Source organism: Pteropus medius, unplaced genomic scaffold (genome assembly GCF_902729225.1).
Source record: "Pteropus medius unplaced genomic scaffold, Ma_sr-lr_union100, whole genome shotgun sequence".
Lineage (NCBI taxonomy): Eukaryota > Metazoa > Chordata > Mammalia > Chiroptera > Pteropodidae > Pteropus > Pteropus medius.
Window position 1 is genome coordinate 3,865,710 of NW_024352149.1, and position 17,288 is coordinate 3,882,997.

The 17,288-nt window shown below is 34.2% G+C and overlaps 1 protein-coding gene across 9 annotated transcripts in view; it reads right to left on the minus strand.

Annotated features, from left to right (window-relative positions):
* Window positions 1-17,288, minus strand: part of UTRN (utrophin) — a 446,059-nt gene that overhangs the window by 191,838 nt on the left and 236,933 nt on the right. The window lies entirely within an intron of this gene.

Sequence of the window (17,288 nt, forward strand, 5' to 3'; positions counted from 1 at the left end):
CCCTGGTAGGGGACAATTTAAGAAAAGGTTATATTTCTAACCTTATACAGACTCGTAACTCAAAGTACTAAAAGGAGTTTATCCTTTCTCACATTTCACACCACTGTGCAGAAGACTTTCAACTACTATCCCTCATTTGCAAGTTAATTGGTAGGATTCACCCTGACCAACCTACTGTGAGTAATGGAAGCACCACAAGCCAAAGGAAGCTGACAATCAGGGTCTTTTTATTCAGTCACTCACTCATTCGTTCACTCATTCATTCATTCATTCATTCATTCATTCATTGCTTGAGGAACATGCAACTGACAGGTAATTGATATTATATATCTGAGAAAATAATTATTTTAGAATTTTTACTTATTTAGGAAGACTCGCTGAGATTAAATAACATATTTAACTTAGCGGTTAGGTTCAAAACCCATTGGAAACCCTCTCAGGAATCTGTCCTGAGAACCTTTTGTATCTTTTTATTCATTTTTCTCCTTCATTTGCTCTTCCTGGAATCTGCTGGATCTTTCCTTCCTGTTCTACTGTCTCCGTTTGAAAATAACATTTGAATTGATGTTCTTGTTTACCACCAAGAATCTCATTTAACACATCTGAAAACAGCATGTTTTGGAACAGGCAGGAAGTATTAAATACTAGCATTATACTACATGTTATATATTATAATCCATTAAAAAATTAATGATGGGAAGCAGGCTGCTGAGAGCATTTCTAGTGCTAAGACATTATTGAAATTTGAGGGAAAAAGAAAAAGGCTCTGGTTCCTAACAAAAGAATCCATTCCTTCCTATACTAACCAGGTGGGGGAAAAATAGGAACAATCTGGCAAGTACTGTTCAATAGTCAGAATAAAGAACATAGTGTTTAAAAAATATATATGTATGTACATATGTGTATGTTTGAATGTGTATATTGTAGGTATATATTTTTTTAATTTTACAAAATATGATTAAATCTCACCACAATTTTTTTTAAAGTTCCGTTCTCAGTTTTCTTCCTTCTTATACTCCATTTAGAACCCCAAAGCTCATAAATAATTCCCAGGCTCAAGTTCACCATCAAATCAAGAATTTACAACATTTAGGCGAAAAAACACAGCTTTACAGACTTAACCATGGAAAATATATGTTGTTATCCTCATTTGTTTGTTAAATCTTTTAAAAATGTCATTAACACTATAACTGTTATTTTTTTTTTTATTTAAACTTAGTTCTTTCCATAGAGAACTTTTAATCCATTTATTGTCCACCAGGAAAAAAGATCATATAGAAAGCTAGGCGAAGTCAATCTTGGTACTATTTTGACTATAAAATTGCCGGGGTTTTTTTGTTTTGTTTTGTTTTGTTTTGGACAATTACTTTAAGACTCCACTTAGAAATGTAACGGAACATTCGTTTTACGATTTATGACTTTTTTTTTGGAAAGTGCTGGTGAAAATTCTCTGTGAACCTATGTCCTTTATTTAAAAGTTGGTCAATATCAATATTCATGATATAAAGGAAACCGATATGTCTCTAGCTCATATGCAGGACAAAAATATCTCCCAAAGCAATTTGTGCTACTTTTTCTTTGGCAGCTGAGGGTAACCAGAACTGCTCAATCGTGAACTGTGCAAGAATGAAAGGTCTGTCCTCCCAGGATTCGCAAATGGAGCTCACTCCCCAATCACAGCTCTCATCCCCACTCCCCAGCTAGAATGTGAGCATCATGAAAGCAGGGCCTTTTTGGACAGATTTGTCCACTGCTCTGTCCCCAGTCCCAGAAGAGGGCTTGCCCCATAACAGGTACTCTGAGGATGCTGTGCGATGAATCTGAGAATGGATGAATAAATAAACGAAGGAAGGAATGTATCTGTCACCCTGACATTCATCAACACAAGACAGCTTACCAGGTTAGAGCTACTTACTAATGTTAACTCTTCAAAACCATGTTTATCTCATTTCCCTGTAAATAATCCAGGGAAATGGCCAACTGCCCTGCTATGTCGTTATGAAACACTAAGGCCATGCAAAAGTCATCTCTAGGGCAAGTCCGGTAACAAAATTATTTTCAAATTCTTCTCCCTCCCTCAAAAATGTGTGTGTGTGTGTGTGTCTGTCCGTCTTTCCTAGGGGATGAGGAAATACAAAATGTGACCTTAAAAACATGGTAATGTCCCCTCACCTTGCATGGGGTGAGGAAAAAGAATGAGGCTCTAATGAAAAGGCAGCGTTGGCTTCGTTCTTGCACAGCAAGGCCAAAATGGAAAAAGTTAAAGATCTTCTCAAAATTTCCCTATGACACTATTTTCTGTGGATTCCTTTCAATTGAAATGAGCAAAAATTAACGCGTTTCCTCTATCTTATAATCCTATAGTTTGGCACTTGATTTTTTTATAAGAGTGTAGGAATCTGCTTAAATCAATCTCACTGGGATTGAATAAGGTTTAGCATTCCAGCAGATCACTGCTATCTTTCTGAGTGCTGGCGTCTGACATGCAATGCAATTTCCCTTTTCAGCTTCATGTCCCTCGGAACTATAATATCTTAGATATTTGGGCTTATTACTTACAAAAGAAAAATGAATTTGTAAATAAAAATAATGATTTTACTTATAAAATCACTTGGATTCCGACCAAAAAAAGCTGTTTCAGAGTAAAAATGATTAAACACCAGAACAGGCTACTAAACAGAGCTGCAGAACCATTCTCCCTGACACCGTTTAAAAAAACAAAAAATAAATTTAAAAACGTACTGTCCTCTTTGTTAGACTATGACCTTGTGAGATGTCTCCTAGAGCTAGAGTCTATAATAATATTACTGAGTATCGTCACCAATAATGAAATATCATAAATCTTTCTCTGTAGGCAGTCTCTGGTGACTTTCAGTTGTAGACTTTCAGTATTAAAAAAAAAAAAAAACTAGTACACAATAGTGACAAAAGAGATACCTCCAGGAAAATTACCCTCAAAAGTGAAATTAATTAAATTTGAACCATAAGAAGAAAGTGAATTCCTGTTCCTTGGGTCTCATGAAAGTGAGAGCCGTTTACTCAAAGTTACTAAAGTGTCTAAGAAAACAAATGCCTTGGAAAAAACTGATGGCCAATGTAGCCAAACAGAGAGCAGAAGAAGAAAATCTGGTTACAAGCCCCTGACATTTGTATTAGGGATCTTCAGAAAAAATAAAAACAGCAGGTGGAGGAAGAGATGTTAAATTTAAGTAACTAGCTCGACTGATTGTGGAGGCTTGGCAAGTCCAAAATCTTCGGGGTAGACTGTCAGGCTGGAGACCCAGGGAAAGGTTGCAGTTCAAGTACCTCTAATTCGGTCTGCTGGCAGAATTCCCTCTTCTTCCCAGAAGGTGAGTCTTTTTCTATTAAGACCTTCAACTGATTTGGACGGGGCCCACCCACACTATAGAGAGTACTACTTTACTAAGTTTATCGACTTAAATTTATTCATCTTTTAAAAAAATCTTCCACAAAAGCATCTAGAATAATGTCTGACCAAATATCTGGACTATAGCCTGGCCAAGTTGACACAAAAAATTAACCATCATAAGTTGCGAGGAAAGAGAAAAATGAACTGCGGGGAGCACAAGAAGCCACTACAAATGTGCTTTTTGTTATAGGGCAGTTGGGTGACCTACCATCCTCGTCGTTTGTCTGAGACTGAGGGGTATCTCAGGATGATGGGACTTCACCATTAAAACCGGGGAAGTCCCAAGCAAAACTGGACAAGGTCACTTTGCAGGGAAGGATATGTCATCCGTCCTTATTCTGGTCTAAAGCTCAGCAATAATTCTTCCAATTTATCTCTAACCTTGTAAATTACATTTATAAATGTTCACAGACACACCAGCCTTAGGCAAAGATATCTTCCCCTATAAATAAACAAATTCATTGTGGTTTATAAAGCAGTTTCTTGTGAATTTTGATTTCATGAGTGTCCACCTTTAAGTATGATGATAAAGTCTAGGAGTCAATACTGCCATGAAAACGTCATCAGCATCATAAAGAGCCAAAAAGCCTATTAACAAGTGAGACAATGAGCCTTTAGACAATGAGCCTTTAGCCAAACTATAGGATTCTAGGATAGAGGAAACGCGACAAGCCCTTTCTGCAACCTTCAACAAACGTGAATAGCAGGTAAACTTGGGGATGGCTGGAACGGTATTTTCTAAACTGGTTTCCATGATACAAACTGGGCTGGAGGCCAGTGTGATGAGCAAAGTTAAATATGTTTCTTTACTGCAGGACTTTGCATAGCCTTGAATATATAATGTGCATCACGCAACATCAAAAAAAAAAAAAGACATAATTTGCAAAATTTTCCAAACTAATTGGACCACAGAAATCACTTTCAAGGCAAGCATTTTAATATCTCCCAGGACAAGAGTCAACAGATATCCAGTTTGGTAAACACAGGACTAACAAGATATAAATGGGAAATATTTCAGCTCATCAAAATATTTTCAAAAACATAATTTCTGGCTCAGCATTTATTCTCATGCAGGCTCCAAATTTGTCCTGTATCTTAGTATACAATTCAAATGTTAACTCACTGGTAAGTTTCACCTTTAAAGAAAATATGGTTTACTTCTCACTTTAACGAACTCTCAAATCAGCAAACAAGTATACAGCAAAAGCTACACAAGAACAAGGACATCACGTGGTAGAGCAGAAGCCCCTTACTTTTCTCCTCCTTAGAGGGGCTCCCCTGAGGCTTAGTAAGCAACACACCCCTCTATAAGCGAGGAATCGCAGGTTGCAGTCAGTCAATGAGTTGCCTGTCAAATTAATCTAATGAGTTAAGCTCTGCTAAATTTTTTAAGTTTATACTGACACTTAAACCTCAAATAGGAATTCCAAGATGAAAAATCAAGAATGATAAGGGAAGAAGATTTGAGGAAAATGTGTGTTGCACGTTAGGGAGAATTTCTAACTCAGAGGGGATCTAAATCAAGTAGATCAAATTCACAGAGAGATCCACTCAGGTATTAGATAATATAGGTCTGTGACGACTTGCATCAACGCTACTTTGACCCACTGGAAATACAAGCTTTAGCTCCAGATCAATTTGGAGACGTTTGAAAAACATTTTTAACATAATGCGAAGGCATTCATACAAACTCAAAAACACATATTTATTGGAATGAGAACATGCAAAACTAGTAAAAATATTGAAAATGTCAGTACATTGTGTGGCACTTAAACTGAGCATTAGCTAATTTTAATGATTGCTTTCTCCTACAATACTGCCAGTATTGCCAGCAACAGATGTTGTTACTGAAAACGCTAATTATTATATGCCCTAACCACCATCTAGCTCTCTCTCTCTCCTTCTTTGTTGATTCGTATTAGCAATTACATCTGTGCATGTATAAACTGCATATGATTTGAAGTTGTGTATAATGTAGGATAACATCACCGCATGAAATAACAAAGAGATTCATTATTTTATTTCCCACTGTTAAACAACATTTTATAAATAGTACTGAATAAAATGAAGTTCATCTATAACCTGTGTTCATTGTCACATTTCAGGTTGATGGCATACAATCAGAATTTATTTCCATTATGTTCCAATGAGCAAATACCTTCAAATCAAAATGTTAAGACATGAACAATATTATAAAAGCACGGTCTATGTTAACTTCCCAAAAAAGTCACTAGTATGAACTCAAAGATCACTAAAACAGATTACAATTTAAAAATTATTCTTTCTTAGCAACTCACAGAGGTAAACATGAAGAAAGAAAAGGGAGGTCCAAAATGAGAATAAAAAGCTACCTGACATCCTTAAAATAATTTCTTTTGTTTAATTTCTAAATATCTTAGATATCGGGAAACTTATTTTAACCTGCATTTATACTAATGAAATCTGAAAATGAAGATTTCTAACTTCGAACTTAGTGTTAAGTTCAGTTGTTAGATATAAAAGATGGAAGGCGAAAAGAATTGTTGCCCACATTCAAGTTAAAGAATTCTGAGCTTAGTTGCAAGAAAATAGGGCTGTAGCCTTTTAAAGCAGAGGCGACACAATAAACAGAATATTGATTCATTTCTAAGTAATTCTCTCCAAGTAATTGATAGCTTATCTCTTGCCAAACTGATGATAAGGGGAAAGTTATTCAGTCATAATAAACGAAGGGTAAGTAGGAGCAGATCTGGAACTGGAGTTTAACAATGAAGTTCTATCCATGCTCTGCTTTAGCAAACTGCCAGTCTATCCTAATGCGTGTCATCAAATATTTTTGAATAAATATTAGGTGCCAATATTGAATATCAAGGCTGAGATTTTCTGTGTACAGCACACATTTGACAGACATGCTCCAGAATTTTGATGTGTGAAAAATCTATTTTCATTAAAAAATTCTGTACCTTGCTGTTTTGAATATAACTGTAAGAAATAAATGATGACTTGAACAGGTCCTATTAGTTGGTACAAAGGCAATACGATCAGGTCTAAGAACCAAGAGGTATATCAGCCAATGCCAAAGAGAGATCTTGCATTCACTGGGAACTTGAACGAACTTTTTCAAGATGGTAGAATTTTACGCAATAGCAACAGAGCAGTCAGGGAGCCAAGGACAGACTGTGATGAGTGCATCCTTCTATAAACATTACAAGAGACTAGGCTCAGATAAAATATTCGCAGACTTTAGTGATTTTATTTTTTTGTCTGTTCGAGCCTTCAAACAGGCTACCAAACCAATATTTTAAATTGAGCAACAATTACAAAATGTCCCACCCATTATACTAGGGAGACACATGGAAAAGAACCAAGTTCTCATAACATAAAGAACTTACTTTTAATGGAATAATAATAAGTCACTTGTAATACTGTATGATCTCACTTACATGTGAAATCTAAAAACACTTAACTCATAGAAAGAGAGAGTAAAACAGTGGTTGCCAGGGGCTGTGGCATGGGGGAAACGAGATGTTGATTATAGGGTGCAAACTTCCAGGTGTAAGATGAATAAGTTCTGGGGACCTAAGGCACAGCATGACGACTAGAATTAACAGAACTATACTGTACACTTGAAAGCTGCTAAACTTACATAATATGTCAATTATATCTGAAGATCAGCCTTTAATTGTATGAAGTGTTCAAATAACATTCATTTTTAATTATTTAACCTCTTAAAATCAGGTCACTGATTTCTTAAGACAAGAACATTCATAACTGTGTAGAAGTTACTCCCACTTTCCACGCTCTTGTTCTCTCATAATCCTGGTCTTTCCAAGACCACTAGGGCAGGTGTAATTACAATGCTTCTGAACAACTCTCAGAGATATGAATTACTGTTTCTACCACATAGGTGTGGAAAATAGGGTTCAGACAGCTTGAAAGCGACAAAATAGAGGTAAAACAGTGTCCAAATTCAAAGGTTAAAGGCTCTGGACTTACATGGAAACAGAGAAGCAGAGATAAGGATGCAGACGAGACATAATTCGGACTCTAGAAAGTCTTATATTTTGACTACACCCCAAATCTTTTACTTCAAACATTTTATTTAAATCTTATGAAAATAAGACTAGACCCTTTATGAACTAATTAAAAATATAAAAGTGAGATTCCCCAGGAAATATTAATGATGTAAATAATGCTGAGACTGTGCTTGTACCTTCTGCTTTCATTTTGGACACTAATAGTTATGTCTGTGGATTGACTTTTTTAACAAATTATTGGAATATCTGATTTTTGATAAGACATCAACATTTTTTTACTACAGAGACTGAGATCTGCTATTTTGCTGTTAAATACTTAGGAAACTATTTATTTCGTAACTTCAATGAGAGATTGCTTCCTAAGTCACTGGAATTCCCGAACATCAAATAGATGTTGACCAGGTGTTGATACATCAAACGGAATTACACCAGCTCAAAGGAAAGCAAAATTTTGGCATAGACAAAGGGCCAATAAACTTAAAGAAAAAATTCTTACATGTAATCAGTGATCGCAATGTAAAACTATCAAATTGACAAATACTTTAAAATTATAAAATTCAAGGCTAACAAGAGTATGATGAGACCAATATTATCATATACTGTAGGAGTATACTTTAGGACGGCCTTTCTAGAAAGCCACCTAGCAATGTATAACCTTTGATCCAGCAGAGCCATTTACAGAAACTCATCCTAACTAAAAATAATAATCAGTTACAGTCGAAGATTTATATGCAAAGAATCCATTGAAGCAACAGAAGAACAAAAGTAGAAAAAAAATTATTTGTCCACTTCACATACACACACAAATGGAATACCTAAAATTGCCATAACAAATTATGATTTAAAAAATAAATATATAAATGCTTATACTGTTATGAAATGAGAGAAAAAAATCAATATTTGCAAAGGCAAAAAGCATTCTATAAAATGATTGCAAATTTGTATAAATGTACTTTATACAAATAACAAATTATGATTTTTTAGATAAATATATAAATGTTTATACAGTTATGAGAGAAAAAATCAATATTTGCAAAGGCAAAAAGCATTCTATAAAATGATTGCAAATTTGTATAAATATACTTTATACAAATACATATGCACAAAGAGTGAAATAAAATAGAGAAAGATGTTAATATTAATATAAAATGTAAATACTCTTTTTAAAAGTACTGGAATGTTTTAATATGCCAAACAAAATTAAAGATGATTTGCTACACACGCATATTTAACAGCTGTCGTCCATCCGTCTTTGATAGTACAATTCACACATTTTTCTTAAAAATAATTTTTTAGACCAACTTCAAGATGAAAACCCAAGGCTCGGCAAAGGTTAAGTCGTTTACCCATTATGCTCAATACAGTTAACGGTATGTCCAGAAAGATGCTCTCCTCACTTGCCCTCCAGGGCTCTCTCTGCTACCACTCACTGCTTCATGCGTACCTTGATTCTTATTTAACCTCCCCAAAGATTTTTTTTCAATGTAAGATGATATCCCAGAGAACTACTTAAATGAGTATCCTTCCTCACTTCCTTCCAGCCCTAATTAACCACCCCGTTTCCTGATGCACGCCTGTCTTAAACAGCTGTATCTCAGGAAATGGGGTGGTGGCTTCTACTCTTCAATTTTTAGCTTTTATTAAAGGAAACAGTCAAGTGCTCTGCACAGTACTTTAAGCCTTGAGTAAGGTTTCTCCTGAGCTGCAATAAATATTTGTTAATATTGACTTAATTTAATCAAGAGCAATTAATCGGGAGCACAAAATACATGTTATAAATAAATAAATATGTTTTGAAATCACCCAATAACTCTTTCAGTTATTTATAGTATCAGTAACATGCTATTCCGACTCATTCTTGGAAAACAGTATAAAATGTGTTCCATACAACTTTCAGTAAATAAGGAACAACTCTAGGTTTCAATTACAATTCCTACCATTCTTTTACCAGATAAGAAACTTCCGTTGATCTGGCAATGTGAAAAATATAATATATATTGAATTATAAAAGACAAAAAGCTTCAAGATACTACAATGTATCCTAAATGAACCATCGCATATACGACTGAGTCAAATTATAAAACAGCAGCTTTAAGTAGCAACTCGGAAGAAATGGGAAAAACAAAACAAAAAGATGCAAATATGAATGGCTTTTGCAGTAACCTATTACGAGTAAATTGTTCCTTTGACAATGCTTATGTGTCTTTCCTAGATAAAGGACAGTCCTGGAGTTTAAGAACTGTGTTTTGATAAATTTCTACTAACCTCAACAAATGTAAAAAAAAAAGACATTATATCAACACTGCAAACGAAGAGCCCCTTAGCCTGCCTGGACAATAGTTATCAGTTCCAAACAGGATTTGGAAAATCTTGTTAAACAAGGGTGCAAACCAAACTTTCCTATTATATTGAGTTTTAAATAATGAATGCTTTTATAAAGGGCAATTTGTTTTCCGATCTCTACAGGAATTAATAAATTATAACAAATGAGGGTATCAATACTACATATATCATGCTTTGGAAAGTCACAAACTTTTGTAGTAGGCATGTGCAGCTTTTATAAAGGAAAAAAGAGTGTTTTAAAATGATTTTTGTTCAATTTAAACAAGCTAAAAGAAAGAAAAGCTACAGACTCAGTATATATTCGTCATCAGGTAAGTCAAGACACTTTTAAACTATTTTGCATTTGTCACAGTCTTATGTTAACAAAATGTGAAGAATATAGAGAGGAAAATTGAAATTTTTTTATGATTCTCAACAGCTACACTTTCAGAGTTTCAAGTAATCTCTCCCACCTTTATCATAGTAGAGTTGCTGTTACTTCTGAAATAATTTATCATGAAAATATTCAAGCACATAGAATAGCTGAAAGATAGTAAAATAAACACCCATATGCTGAAAACCAGATTTAATAACTGTTAAGATGTTATTATATGGGTTTTATCTAAGTGAAATATTTTATATATTTATTTTTGGGAACCGCTTCCAAGTAATTTTGATTTAATTTATTCACACCAACAACTTGATTCGTTTGGTTTCAACAGTCCACCTCAGAAACCTATAAAATATACACTTTATAAAACAGTCCCATAAGCTCCAAAAATAGAATATAGCCTTCCTTACCAGTGCAGTTCAGCCATTGCCACGACTGATATATTCTGGGACAGTTCACTTAACCCCTATAAATCTCTGACATCCCATCTTTAAAAAATGAAGGAACTAAACTTGAAAATATCCATAGTTGCCACTGATTATTAAGTTTTATGATTTCAATATCCATAAGAAATCTCAACTCTCACTGCCTTGTTCAACCTGCAATATGAAAATCAGAGAAACCGTAAGACTCCTAAAAGGTGCAAGACACGTGCCAGAAGCAGCCCTCTACCCCAGCCCCCAGTGGGATGGATGTATTTCTAGAAATCATTCAAGCTTTTAAAGTAAGGATGATGACATTAAGCACAAGTGAATTATTGAATTATTTAATTGTCATAAGGTTATTGATTCTCAGCCACATGGGGCTTCCTGAAATTTTTGGTTTACATTATCATTTCTCAAATCTTTCACTAGCTTCCTATAAAGCTTTGCTGCTCAGCTTTTAGAAATAAGCATAATAGGTCATTTAGCTTCCATTAGGAGAAATTACTTCAAAAAAGAGCAAACGTCTCCCTTCTTTACCACCACACCACGTGGATCTTCCACAACGACGGGCTATGTAATGAAGCGATTTAGGATTTGCTTCAAGAATTAATGGAAAACAGCACTCAGTCACTATAATCATTAATTCAGGCTATTCAGTTCCTAGCAAAGCCTCACTCTCCAAATAGAGATTACTAAAAAATCATCTGAGAATTATCAGAATGTTTAATTCTTATCGAAATTCAATAAAGACCTTAAGCCTTCCCAAGCTTTATATATGCCCACCAGCAACTGATATAAATAATGTATAGATTATAAAAAGTATGGCTGCCCTAATTTTGGATTGAATAAAACTTTCAGAATATATCTTTTGACTAGATACTAACCCTCAGGGGCCATTAGTCTTGCAATGAAGATATGTTCTTTTTCATGTAACCCCAATGTGAATCTAAGCTGTTTGGAAATAGTACGATTTTACTGGTAGAGGATGTTCCTTAATATGAAAGCTGGCTTGGTGCCTTAGGAGAAAAGTGAAATGACCCTGCATTGCACTTTGGTATTCAACTTTCTGCCGCCTGAGCTGAGACAAACAGAAGCTTTTATTTAGTATGTTCTTTCGCTGTTTCAAAAATTATTCCAGCAGGGAACTGTGGTAAAAGCATGTGGATAAATACTGCTATTGCTTGTGTTTAGTGGTTGCTTTACAGAAAAAGAAATTACAGAAAATTTAATATTTTAATTTTATTAATACTCTAACCTTGTATAGCAAATTCATAAAAATTAACTTATCTGTCCTATAGTATCTTTCTAAAGTAATAGAATGCATATTATTCCCACTGTCCAGACGAAGAAACTGAGGACTGATGTATTACTCGAGCATCGCAAAAGATCAAACAGCAAGTTAAGTAATCAAACCTAGGTCTTCTGATTCCAAATACAGCATTTTTCCCATTATACTTACTTTTAACGGTACTCTAAATAATTAACATGATTACATATTTTAGAATGCTATGAGGTTAACAAATCACAACAAAAGCGATCCTAATTATTATTATTAATTAAAATTCAAAAACTATGAAGTTCTATAAGATAAAGTAGTAAATTTATTACAGTAAATTAGAATTACTTTTCCACTCCCTTTACCTAACACTTATGGTTCCAAACTCTTACTCCCAATCTCGTGTTAAAAAGAAAAGACAGAATAGATCAGTGGGTGCCCAGGGTGGGGAGTGGAATGGGAGGAAACAGGAAGTGGTTGCTCATGGGTATGGGGTTTCTCTTGGTAGGAGAAGGAGAAAAATGTTCTCAAATTTAGTTGTAGTAGTGGTTGCACAACCCTGTGAAAATGCTAAAAAAGACTGAATTGTATACTTTAAGAGTGAATTGTATTATGTATCGATTGAAGCTCAATAAAATTATTTTTAAAAGAATACGTGGAGTCAAAGTATAGCATTTCTATTGTTATAATATCATTGTAAATCTAAGAAAAACTCGAAATTTGGGCTATTTATTCAACATTTACAAATATGTGCTGCTCAAAAGATTCCTCTAAAATAAGATAAGGCCCCCAAAATTCAAGATATTGACAATTCAAGAGAAATAAATAGTGAACTATAATAATACCAGGCCAAGTTAAATGTAAATTCTATAAAAATAAGTACAATAAATATAATAAAATGTAAAGAACACTAAAGTAGTCTCCTGGAAACAAATATGTAGCCAAGTGTCACTTGGCTGTGTCACCTTGGGCAGCATAAAATAAAATGAAAGCACATTAAGGCCAAACCTCCACTTAAATGTTAAGGCATCATTTCCTCATATATAAAATGGGGAAACTGGTCAAATAATTTTTATAATTTCATTAACTCTGAAGTTCTAGAAATCTATAACTTAATACTAGAGAGACTGACTTCTACTGTGAACTATTTTTCATTTTTGCTTGATTTATTGTGTCATTCGCTCGTCAACTGAGTCACAAAAGCATAACTTTTTTTGTCACTCTCACACCAAAATGACTTTCATCCCAAGGAAGTTGTTCTCTTTAAAGGAGACAGTCAGAAGAACTATGTTCTTATTTCAAAGATATGATTATTATGAAATTCTTCATTTTAGAATTCCCTTTTGGAAACGTTCTCCATGTTTGAATATCTCAAATATTCACAAACATTTCCCCTTTAAAACATGGCTAAATTTTGTGAACAGTCAAAAGTCAGTAATGATCTGGCGTACATAGCTGGCAATCAAAAGAGTAATCCTTTACTGAGATGAAAATATAAATGTTAATGAGTGAATTTCCTAGCCATTTGATAAACAAATACCCAATGTTCTCTGAATACACACTTTCGTGCCCTGTGTCTTCTCTCATTCAGATGTCTATTCCCAGAATAATCTATCCTATAAACTCTACCTATTCCTCAAGGTCCCTAAACACCTTTTTCTAAACACTTCCCAGACGTTTTCAAGTCAGAAATGACTCTTTCTTCTGTGTTCAGATTTCAGTTTTATTACGTGGTATTTGTCACATCTCATTTTGGATATTAGTGTTTGGGTTCCCAGCTCAGCGTCTGGATTTCAGACAGTTTGGGGATAGACTGTTTGTTCCCACACTTAGGCAAATCAGTTAACCTCACTAAGGTTTTAGTTTAGAATCTATATAACATGGCTGCATTTCTCATCTAACAATTTCATAAAATATTTTTAATTGATACCCCTTTTTTTCTGGGAAGGTACAGGCAATTAGGCATTCAAGCTGCTAGTGGGCAGGTCAATAGGTACTGCCTTGCAGAAAGAAAATTTGGCCATCCGTAGCAAATGTCATCAAATGTTCATTTGGTCCAGTTATTCAATTCTAAAAACATATCCTGGAAATAATCGGGATGCACTCAATGATTTATAAGGGTGTTCATCAAGAATTATTTATCATGAGAACACTGGTAATAATGTACTTATCTAACCACAGTGGATTGCTTAAACAAATTATCCTGCAGCCATTCAATAGAATTTTATTTACACTCTTGAAAATCACATGTAAGAAATGTTTAATGACATGGAAAAACATCCATGATGTGTAACGTTTAAAAGGTTATAAAATCCCAAAAGCAACCTAATCACAAACAATAATTCCCTTGCTTCCGTATCACAAGCACGCTGGCAGGAGGGATGCTCTCCCGCCTGCGGGTCACGTGGGGTAAGTGCACACACATCTTGCTCTTTAAATTCTGAATGCAAATAAATATGGTTGCAGATAATGTTTTTAAATTAAAAAAATAAAATAAAATAAAAAAGGTCCTTTTTCCTTTATTTTACAAACACTTGCAAAGTATGTCCTGAAATAAAATAACTCGTTCTATGCCATTTTTGAGCTAAATATCAGAAAAGGCCATGATTAATAAATAGAATATCTATGACAAGAAAAGTAAATTCAGATGTTTTGGGAGTGAACTTAGAATTAAAACTAATGGCATCAAAAACCATACTTTTTAAAGAGTTGAAAAATACATTTAAGAGTTTCTATATTTCTCTTCATTCTCTTCTAAGCAAATATGTTTGTTTTTCCTCCAGTATGAGTTACAGTAAAGATAACTTCTTTGCTTTGTTCAGTTTCTGGTTATGGAACAGAATGTCTTAAGATGATGTTTTACCTAAGTCAAGATTAAATCAGTTTCATTGTTGGTTCACTACATTTTCAGGTGCTATCTGGGAGCCTAGTCAATAATCTAGAGGTACTCTCGTTAATTAGGGCCTACTCAGCCTACAAGAGTTTCTGTCACAAGCTCATTGGTCAACAGAGGGTTTTCTTTGCTCTTCTTCAAGTTGAATCTCAAACAGAGAAAATAACCAATTGGAAAAAAACTTCAAAGATGTAGTTTCCCTACTCCATTGTTAAATGTGGGAATGGCTCATGTTGCAACCCAAACCCAGTAAGCCAAAATCTGTGGGGCATGAATCTTTTGGAAAAGTTCCCTGGGTACCTGAGATGTGAACCCCTTGTCAAGATCTAAGGGTTCCGTTAGGGATAAAGATAACAAAAATGATGATAACACCCAACACCCAAGAGACGTTATGGAATCTCTATGTTCAAGTAGTGGTTGCACTGTGCTGAGCACATCACTTGGATTTGATCCACATGCAACCAATGTGTGAGAATAATTATGATAATAGTGATAATAACCAACTGTCACAAGAGTAACCAACACACATGACATCTTATTACGTGCCAGCCTCTGTGATACCATTTTATAAATATTAACTTCTAAAATTCTCACAACCACTCGCAAGGGGATGGGAGGAGGGCTAATTCCAACCCATTTTCCGAAAAGGAAGCTGAGATGCATATTGGATGACTTGCCCTTTGGTAAGTGGCAAAGCCACAATTATTTGAATTCACACGGTCTAACTCTAGACTAACATGAACTCTCTTAACCATTAAATTTCTTCAGAACAAGTTATCAGAACACCCTTGTTTTGCGCAGAAAATGCAAAAATGTCGTATTTTATGCTTATGCTGCTTAACATGTCCTTTTGACACATGACAGCCATTCAGTACATGATCTTTGAGTTGAATCGTTAAAAAAATATTCCTAATAGAAAGGATCCAGTCTAGAAAATTAGTTGACTAATTTTTCAATTTGTTTTTTAAGAAGGTATTATGACCTTTTAGATATAATAATAAAAACAATATTTGAGAATAAAGAATTAGGTTCAGTGAATACTTAATTCAATACTTGTGATATGGAGACTCAAACCAAACTAAATTATGACTCAAAAACCAGAACCAACTACATTAATTTGCATTAAAATGAACCAATCCATCTTTTTTACAAAACTACAAAATGAGCCCACTAAAACAATCATACAATATACAAGTTTAAACTAGAACAAATTTTTGCTTTCTTCAAATTATATAGCCAGAACTCAAATATAAAAGTAGTTTTGAAATGAACATATTTCATTATGTTAAAACATCTAGGTGAAAACAAGTACATCACCACTCCACAAAACTAGCAGCAATAAAACATCCATTCTAGATGATGTTTCCTCATCTGTAAAATGAAATGGTTGAATTAGATGGTTTCTAACAACTCCTCATGCTTCAGGATTCTATAGTTCATGCTTTAAAGAATACTATTGGTTAAATTTCTTCAGAAAATGAAATGCACATGAAGATAATTTAAAATGAAACAATACTACCTAGTTAATGTGATTTCTCTTTCTGTACCTTTTATAATGCATGGCTCTTTTAGCCCAGTATAATCCCTAAAACTATGTGAAAGTAAGTGTGAAGAGGCATTGGATCTGGAATCAGAAAACCCATGTTTATCATGGACATGGACAATAGACTAGTGGTTACCAGAGGGGAGGGGGAGGTAGACAGGGTAAAGGGGGTCAAATATGTGGTGACAGAAAGAAATCTAACTACGGGAGGTGAACACACAGTGTAAATATATATATGCTTTACTGTTAAAGTGTACAGCTGAAACTTACTGGATTTCGTTAACCAATGTCACCATAAAATTAATTAATTAATTTAAAAAGAAAGAAAAAAGAAAACCCATATTTAGTGCAAGTTGTGCCACATACTAGCTGAGTAATTAATGACATGTTCCTTTACCTATCAATTTACAAAACCTGTTTCACCACTTGTTCAATGGGAATAATGACAATTTTCTTTGCTACCTATCTCTTAAGGATAAATAATAATATAATTATTAATTAATACTCTATGTATTAATGATGAAATACATGAGAAAACACTGTAAACTCTTAAACACTAAAAATTAATGGAAATTGTATCAGTGGTAACAAGACTTTTCAATGATGAAAGCTTGTGGCTATTTTATTGCTATATTTGGCCACTTTTCTTTCAAATTTCTTAAAGTAAGAGTAAAATAGTCTATTGTGAAAACAGTTCAATGTCTTCTTTCATTTGATGTTTCTCCAAAATTCTCACTTAAGCTTTATGAAGCCATATTTTCATATCAGCCTATTATTTATTAAGCAGTAAAAGGCTCTGTCTGCTTTATTAAGTGAGCTTTGTTATAATTTAATCTTCTAGAATTCCAAAGAACTGAATAAACTAGAAGAAAAATAAACAGAAACCCTCTGATGCACTTCACATCCTTTCCAAGTTCAATTATTTGAACTTATTTACCTTGCCCAGAAATGAATCAACTTTGTGAAACTGAGAAAGCTACCACCATAGCATG